Consider the following 9,878-nt stretch of genomic DNA (forward strand, 5'->3'; position numbering starts at 1 on the left):
AGGGCCAGGTCAAAAGCCTTAAAACCTCATCCAAGACCCTCCTGGAGTCAGTCCTGGCACCTTTGGTGCCAGGCTCATAACCATCATGAAGATCAACATTATAATGGGACTATTTACTTGGGACTATTTAACTTGGGGGGGTTCAGCCAACATGGAGGTACACACATAGAACAGTTACAAGCAACTGAGATATGCGGTCTAGTCTTTTGGATGTGGCATGCCTGGGACTACTTTACCTGGACTACTTTGGGTGTGGCAGGCGTGGGACTATTTTACCTGGTCTACTTTACCTGAGACTATTTAAACCACACCCAAACAGCAGAACATGCTTTGCGTTATTCTGCTCTGGGCAGCGTAACGGTCACTGTGTCCAGTTCTTTGATGCCAGCTTACCTGAGAACAAGGACCTAGAGAAAGAGAAAGAACTCTACGAAACGTACCTGGAACATCCTGTCTTCAATCCATCGCTGACTTCAGTTCCACTCACCTGAAGGTACGAACTCCATCATCCAGCACCGCATGCATCCTGGAATACCATAACCTGGAAAGAGGAGAAAGAAAGACAGCATTAGTAAGCGTTTACTCACGTTTCCTCTCGAATGAAGAAAGCCACACAATTCTTACCTGGGTAGTCATCTCCTGGTTAGTATCATTGCTGGAACATTATGGCGCTCGGCGAGGAACATCGCAACCTGCAAGGAGAGAAAAGACACAGGTTAGCAATATAAAAGGCAAAACAGCGCTGTGCATCGTGCATTACTCACCGGACAGCATTGCGCACACAGCGCTTTCGCCTACCGGCCCATGCTCATCTTCAAACTGCATGACAACAACAAAATACCTTTGCATACCTAAAAGGAAAGAAGTAAGACATTATTTTTCAAACTAAGAGGAACATAAGAACTACATATAAAGACTGTAAAGCAGAAAACCTATGGAGTCGCAGCAGGCCTGGATTCCCACAGGGTGGCTTGTACCAGTGAAGTAACTTGGTCGCTGCTCGCCCCCCACATCTACACGCCCCTGTCACGAGGAGCAGGATGGAGAATCCACCTTTTACAATATTAAGGTGAGGAGAAGGCCCAGGGGGGAGGAAGGAGTTGAGGCCAAGGGAGGTGGGAAAACATAAAGACAATCTGGTATTGAATCCAGCTCTTCTATATTGCAGACCCATCTTTAACCAGAGGCCTTACCAAGGGACCGGGAGAGGGTTTGAGAGTGCAAATCATCCAACCAGGGCTGGGTGGCGTCCCTGTGGATACCAGGTGAGCGTAACAGGACCGTTGTCCAACAGCAGGACCTCACACAGGCCCCATCGTGGGAATAGTTCCCTACCCAGGAATTTTGCCACTCTAATGGCATCAGGATGATAATATGGACCGTCTTAATTCCATCAGGAAAATGGGCATACAACAACGACTATCATGTAGCGCTAGCTCTGGCATACTTGGAGCATGTCAACACAGTCGGTGTTGGAATGGACCTTTTTTGGCAAGGTATGGCTCCTCTCACTACCCTTAGTGTATGGCCTGCTGTACATTTCTTGCAAAAAAGGCAGTTTGTCATGAATTCTGCCACATTTTCCAGATTTGGATAGAACCAGTCTTCTCCAATATAAGTAGCAAGTACATCCATCCTCATATGGGTTGGATGGTGCAGTAGTGTCAGTGCGGTGTGTAATAATGATAATGAAATCACCACCTACCCTGTGTTTTCTTGCCACCATAGGGCATCTGTCATAGCCATGGCACATCCTCTTCTCAATCATATTTCCTTTTCTTCCTTAGGTGCAGTTCCCTCCAATTCCTTAATTTGTGTCACTCTTAGTGTGTTATACCCCTCCTTCAACTCCATTGTTTGTGTATGGTTACGCACCTGGGTTGGGGTGTCCATCTCTAAGATGCCTGCAAAATATGCAGCGTGTTTTGCTTGTGCATCTGCTGCCTCGCTGCCCCTGGAGACGGAATCCTCCCCCCTCATGTGGCCCGGGACCTTCGCAATCTTTATGCGCAATGGGAGTTGGAGAGCTTCTATCAGTCTACCCAATAGGAGCATGTGCTGCACTGGTGACCCATCAGCACATTGGAAGCCCCCCCCTTAGCCAGCTTGACAGCCCAGAATGCATTGTAGATGTCACATAGGCAGAATCGGAACATATTGTCACTTCCTTGTTCTTGCATCACTCCAGCACCAGTATTAGGGCTGCTAGCTCAGCAGCTTGTGTGAAAAGTGTGCCAGGAAGTATGCGCTTACTAACACCTCATTTGTCCCATCCTCTTTTAGCTTCAACACTGTCGTCCCAGTATGCCTTTCTCCTGTGGTCTGGTCTATTGTTGATGGCCTGTCAATATAAAGTACTTCTCCCCCCTCAAGTGCGTTCTCCTTCATCTACGGGATGTCATCATATCTTTGTATGTTTGAGGTGCAGTCATGTACGTAGTCATCCTCCTCTATGGGCTCGGTGACCAACAGCGCCGGATTAACAAGTCGGCACCTCACTACTTTCATAGCTGGATTTGATAGTATCACCTCATATCCGGAAGCTCTTTGTGTTGTCAGTGTACTTTTTTGTCATTCTACTATTGTGAAGAGAGCATGCTCCACAAAAAGAGTGGTGCTGCATCCCATTGTAATACTTGCTGACAGTGCCCTCTCATCACTTGGTCTGATTTACCGCTGTAATATGCTAGTGGTTTATGACCCATGGTTGTCTTCTGCATCAGTAACGCAGTGATTACTACTCCGTTGGAGAGTGAAAATAAGTAAAATTTGCTTTGGTAATCTGGGATCCCTAACACTGGAGCTGTGTATATTGCTATTCTCAGCTCTTCAAATGCCTCGTCATTTCTTCTGTCCATTGCAATGTACCGACACCCCTCTTTGCACGTCTTTCAAAGGTCTAGTATATGTGCTGTAGTCAAACACCCATGTTCTTCAGTAATTACAGAGGCCTAGAAATTGCTGCATTTGTATGATGGTCCTGGGTTTTGGTGTCTTTCGAATTGCCTCTGCTCTTTCCGGTTTTACTTTCCATCCCGCTTGTAATATTAGTTGCCCATTATATAATACTCCTTCTTGACAATATTGTAGTTTGGCCTTGCCTACCTTGTACCCTTTCTCTGTCTGCTAGTACAGTCAACATGTGCACTGAGTCATTCCTACACTGTGCCTATGTTTTGCTGCAAATCAAGTTGTTGTGTACATACTGTAGAACAGTACTTTCCAATTGTACATTACCTAAGTCCATCGGCAGTTGTCTGTTGAATATGGAAGGGGACTCGCAGTAGCCTTGTGCAAGCCAAGTGTGTTTCCACTTCTTATTTCCATATGGGAATAAAGTCAAATCTTGTGAGTCTGGATGGAGTGGTATAGAGAAGAAGGCATTCTTCAAGTCTATAACGGTGAAGTGGGTAGCTTCTGTAGGAATGCTACACAAAACTGTTGCTGGATACGGAACTAAAGAAAACTCTGCTTCGACAGTATGGTTCAAAGGGCATAAATCCTGTATAAAACACCACAATCCCCCTGTTGCCCTTTTCATGGTGCATGGTGCATGTTGCATGGTGACTCTGATGTTATCAAAGCCTTGCTTTACTAGGGCCACAATGGTTTCATAAATGCCCTCAGCTGCTTCTTTCGAAAGAGGATATTTCCTTGCTCTTAGTAGAATTTCTCCTGGCTTGAGTTTTATCTTCACTGCTCCTATTCCCTTTAAAAGCCCCACGTCATGGGGACTTGTGGTCCCTAAGACACTGGGGACCTTGGCCAGGTCCTCTTCGAGAAATGACTGCGGTGCTTGTAGAATCATTGGCATTCACTGCGGTAATTCTCTGTACTGTATCTTCACCCAATATCTAATACTGATGTCGAACACTACCTCGTGGTCTGAGCGGTTGTCTTTAAACAATTCTTTGACAGTGACGTAGTCAGCCTGTGCCCTTCCCCATACTGCAATCACTGTCCTCCATGATCGTCCGGTGTCATCTGTCCCATGCAATGTTATCCTGTCTTCCCACCACTATTACGGCCTCTAGCTCTAGAGCGATCACCGTCCCCTCTTTCTCATCTAATGGTAGTTCAGGTATGAATATGTACTCATTTGGTAGGTGCCATAGTTTTCCCTGGATCCCCGGAATAACTCTTCATCTACTGCCACCCCCATCTGTAGCATGCGTCCGCAATAGGCTTTAATAATTTCCCACATGTTTAGGAGGTGAATCCCAGGTGTGGAACACTCTATCCCTTGTTCAGTGAATCAGATGGTCATGTTGAGCTTGCTCATAATGTCCCACCCCATTATGTTTACTGGTGTCTGTCAGGAATACAACAAGGGTAGAGCTAAGTCATGCTCCCCTATAGAAAGTGCAAGATTGTCTGTAAAAGGAACCAAATCCGTTGCCCCAGAAAATCCCTGCACATTCATGGTATCGCCTGATATTGGATACCTTCCCTCCCTGATACAGGACCTAGTCACCCCTGTGTCTATGAGAAAGGAAAAAGTCCTGTCACCTATCGTCACCCCTACACATGGTTCCTCTGCCCAGATGGGTGTAATCGATAGGATGGAACACAGGTCTGTCTGTGGCTGTCCTATTGTGGGTATAATGACATTCCATTCCCAGTGAATGGGCTGCCACCACCACAGTCGCCCCTCCTAATTTCCGAATGGGAGTCATTCCCATGGGGTCTGTGCTTTGCAATGTCCCGTCATGCTGCTGTGTTGTGTATGGTGACTGCGTTTCACTATGCATCTGCGGTGTAGGTGTCGTCTTCAAGTACTGATGTGCGGGCACCTGCATCTGGGGTGTTTGTGTTATGGGCTGGTATGCCTGCAGGTATGCGTTCGAGGTCTGCACCTTTTGTTGTGTTTGGTCCTGAGCATAGTATGCAGTCTGTTCTCCCTGTTGTGTGGGCTAATACTGCATCCCTCATTCTTTTGCATCCCCCCTCTGCTTCTACACACCCTGGAAATGTGCCCTTTCTGCCCACACACCCAGCACTGGGGAGGTTCCCTCATTGGCTTTGTGTGCCCTCCTAAAAATCCCTCTGGGACTTGTATTTGGTGCCCATACTCCCGGCCGCTTGGCGGCCCCCACTTCCTCTGAACCTGTGATGTGTATCGCCCCACCCCAAAACCTCCCCCCACGGGAGGCGGTGCGTACAACGCATGCAGTGCACTCTGTCCTTCTGAGCTTGTCAGAATTGTCCCTTCCATTGCATACTTGGAAAACTTCTTCTGCACTAACTTTGCCTCTTCCTGTTTCCTTTCCTCATGCTTCTTTATCGCATTTTCTTGCATTAGCCTGACAATTGTGTACTATAGTGAGTTGTATTTTTGACCACAATTTTGCCTCCATCCCCACTAACCTCTTGAGCTGCTTTTGCACCTGCTCCAGCAATCCTTGACATAATATATGGTAGAATAATGCCACTGTCTTGCCCCACAGTTCTCGCGTTTCAAGTCACCATTTCTCTTGAATGGCTTGAATTTACTGCAAGGGCTCTTTGACAACTCATTTTGTGTGCCATGATCACGCTAATGTCTGAGGTGTCTGGATACTGTACCCATAGAGTGATCCATAAGCTCGCTCACCAGTTATTAAAAGGCCAACCATCGTGCACCGTGTTCTGGGCGGTAACTCCTGGGTATCCGACCCTTTTCCATACGTCATTGGCAACCTCCCTGAGAATTGCCAAAAGTAAATTTTTCATATCCCCCACTGCTAGTGTCGTACCTGCCGTTCCATCTTGTAGATCCATTTCCAGCACCTGTGGTCAACGTGGGTAACTTACACCTCAAATTGTCTTTGTCAATCTGTTGCCATGGCATGCACTGAGGTTGCCCCCCTCCCTTTTCCATTAAGGGAAATTGTGTCATTCCACTCTGTCCACCCTGTCTCCTGGTGTCTTTGGTGGAAATTCTCCCCTTCTTCGTGCCAGGAGGTCCATTAGCCTCTGTGTATATGGAGTAACGCTATCTGCACTGTGCAATTTAGCCCTAGCGTGATGTGCCCTCTCATCCTTGTCCCCCTGTAGTTCACCTGTGTCCTTGTCAGTTTCCCATGTTGTGTCTCGGTTAGGACTCTTCCCTATAGACCTATGGGCAGGTCACCCTACCTGCTCGTCCTCACTCCCAGATAAGTTATCGTCCGACCCAGTGTCCCCTCCATCGTTGTTGGTGTTATCCTGGAAGCTTAGCCTTCTTAATACTGTGCCTTTCTGTTGCCCTGCTTCTATGTCAATCACGTTCCCCCCTCACAGAGGATATGGTATTATCTATGTCTGGCAGTGTGGCTGCCGTACCGTATCTCCTGCCTCAGTCTTGCTCTCCCTGCTCCTCGTTGTCACAAAAACATGCAATACCCAACTTTACTCGTACTTCTCTCGTAGCACGCTCATCTTCCTCCCTGCGCTGTTGATCTCTAACTAGCCATTCTGCTTCTAACTTCTGCTTCTCCTTCTTTATCTGCATTTGCTTTTCCCTCTCTTCGTCGGCCCTTTTCCTCGCCATATCCTCAATCACTCTCTGTCTTGGCATCACTCGCTGTTCGCGCTCACACGCTACTGCCTTTTGTTTTTCCCTTCACACTCTTTTGTGTTCCTCCTTTTCTTGTCTGTCTACTTCTTCCATTATCTCTGCCCACTCCCTTGCTTCACTGAGATCCTTACAACCCATTACTCTCTTATTGGGACCTCCCTCTACCTTTCCGTCTAGTTTAAGCAGTATTTGTCCGCCTATCCATTCATTCAACGCTATATTCTCTGGTCCTTCCTGTCTCCCTTTCCTCCCCATTTTGCTCTGTTTTATGCATGTCTGGATCTTGCTGTCCTCTCTTTTTTCACCTCCTGCACTTTCTGCTCTCTCTACTACCTGTCCGGCCTCACTCTGCTCCTCCCTCCTGCTGTATGCTGTATGCTGGAGGTGCAAATATTGGATTTGTGTAACCTTCTGCTGCTCTCAATTCCATCGCTGGGTATAACCCCTGGGCCCACGCTGTTGCACCTTCGTTCTTAAGTTCAGGAGGAGAAGGGCAGGGGGCTGAGGGGTATTCGCCCATGGTCTCCTGTTGGTTAAGCATCCAGTGATGCCGTGCCACATCCCATGCATTGTCCTAGCCATTTGCTTATTCAATTTCTTCACCCTTGTACCCCTTGACATGCATCCCCTTGTAAGCGTCGTGTATATGTGCATGTAATGGTTGCTGCACACATTAGGAGAAGCTCTCACCTTTTGGCCATGGCTTGGGCTGTTTGCTCTGTGTGCTTTGTGTCCATTCCATGCTATATTTACGAATGCTGTCCTTATATTGCAGACAGCAACTGCACATATTCTGTAGGGGTGTGTCTCCACATTGATCCCATGATACATTACTTTATACTTGCTTGACCCCAAGTCAGGGCTTTCGACACCTCTGCTGTTATCAAACAAATACACTTTTCTTTATATTAAATTCAAAATTCCAAATAACAGTTCAATCCACAAAGTTATAAGCCTCTCCTTAATCACTGTTCTGGGAGTGCTCCATGCACCGCCCTTTTGCAATTCTCTGCCTTCTCAGGCACACCCACCAATCTCGCGCATGCGCCTTCCTCGAAAATGCCACAATTTCTTCAGCCCCTGATCATCCAAAATAATTCTGCACCTCCTCTTGCTCTTCGAGTCCTATACACAAACCTCCCAGGTGATGTCACCTCTATAATGCATAAGTAAAGAACACAAAATCGGCAATACCCGCCCACTCACATTGCTGAAAACAATTCCGAATCCGGGCGGCCTCTTCACAGGGTGCACCTTCCGCATGGTCCTCATTTTCTGTGGGTCACCTCACAGCCCTCCAGGCATTGCGATGGAAGAGACGTAGCGAACCGTCCTCTGCTACCAATTTGTAAAGGTATGCCACAGGACTGGGGGTTTGCGGTATATAAAGTCACCGCTTAGCAGAGTTCCCAAGGCCCATCAAACCCTTCCCAGGCAATGACAGAGTACTCAGCCATGGGGCAAAGCAGAACTGTCTTTTATTTTCCATACAGGTATCATACAGGAAATACAAAAATCGCCATCAGTCACAGCTCCTGAGCCCATGGCATAAGCTGTTATCCCGTAATGACATGACAATCTCAACTCTTCCCCAAAAAGCTAAGAGCCTTATTGGGTAGCTTTGGTAATAACACCTATAGGTGTCCCCTATATGAGTTGTCTAACTGGTCCTTCCATGTCTGGTGGGTTCGCCTGAGACTTCCCCAAAAACTATCTATCACATTGTTGCAGGGTCGCAGGTCTACCATTAGCCTTTGCCCCATTACACATCACCCCATTATCCTGGACCCTGTTCTGTTCTCAGCGCTCAGTGTACCTTTCCAAGGTAATGAGAAAGAGTCTGTGTCCCCATTGTTGCAACTGGTATAGCCACCTCAAAACTGAGCTTTTCGATCAGCAATTTGTGATGATTTTTTATTCTGTTATTTTGCAGGAGACTCATTGACCCGGGAGCCCGGAATGTTCTACTGGCAGCAAGTACTGACCCCATGCTTCGTGCTGCAGTCTGCATCCCCTTTTCCCTTATTCCCTTATTCTGATCCCTGTGGCTTCATGCAAATTCACTACAGTCATTCTATGGTTACTATATATATATATATATATATATATATATATATATATATATATATATATATATATATATATATATAACTGATTACCCATCTCTTGTCTCTGTATGTGTGCTTGTCTTTTCCCCCCTCCGAACCCCTTTTTTCTCTCTTTGTCCCATTAACATCATATATGTATGACCTGTTGTTTGCGATTTATTATTTTTTTGTAATGATGCCAATTATTTCTCTATTTTTTTGTTGATTATGATGTTTCTCTTGATTTATCATGGTGATTTGTTGTTTTAACTGGATGTTGCAACACATGATACTGTCCAATTGTTTTGTTGGTTTGGCATCACAAATACTTGACTCTTTTATTTAATATTGCGTATTTTCCCTTCATAAATGTCTGTCATTACTAGTATGACCGCACTAGCTCTGATTTGAGAAAGACCACATGGGGCCGAAACACGTCTTATCACCATAAGGGCGAATGTTAAATATTGCATGTTCCTATATTGGAAAATTAAAATAAAATTCAACACCTTTCACAACCTTAAAGGGCGCATTGTCCTGGATTTTTTCTTATGTCTTTAACATACTTGTATATTAGTTTTTGACGGATTTTCTTTGGCTTACCGTCAATCCAGTGACCTGCGACGAAGAATTATAAATTCCTTGGAAGTAAGGGGTTATTCCTGTCCCCACCTACATTTAGTCATAAAGAGTGATTTTTTGATTCAAATATGTAATGAGTCGCCCAACCGACCAGCTGTACCAAGAAGCCTAGTTTTCCCCTTTTTCTCTTGAACTCACAGCTTGGCAACCAGACAGACCAACTGCACAGACTAATACAGAAATGGAAGCTTATCTGAAAAATAGAGAGGAAGAAACAAAAAACCTCTTTACCCAGAGAGGTGATATGACACATGCATTCTCAAACTTAAATAAACGACAATAAGATCTTCGAACCAAATTTATTCGCTTAGAAAGAATATCGAAAAAAGAAATCGGTAAGTACTGGGAGAAAGTCTCCTTGGAGAACTATGTCAAGAATGACCAAGTACCACGAGGTCTCAGAATCCTTATCTTCCCCAACTTCAACAACAATGAGGAGGCCGACCTGGCTGAAGCATGGGAGGCAAACCTTAGTAATAGTTCTATGAAAATGATGGATTTACTAATGGAACATGCAACGAGAGAACATAAGAGGGCAATAGAAGGAATTGAGACCATTAAAAAGGAAATTAAGGAAATGAAATCAAGTGAGGAGACGAAACTTAAGAATT

The sequence above is a fragment of the Ambystoma mexicanum genome, chromosome 4p (genome assembly GCF_040938575.1).
Source record: "Ambystoma mexicanum isolate Mex_15411 chromosome 4p, UKY_AmexF1_1, whole genome shotgun sequence".
Taxonomy (NCBI): domain Eukaryota; kingdom Metazoa; phylum Chordata; class Amphibia; order Caudata; family Ambystomatidae; genus Ambystoma; species Ambystoma mexicanum.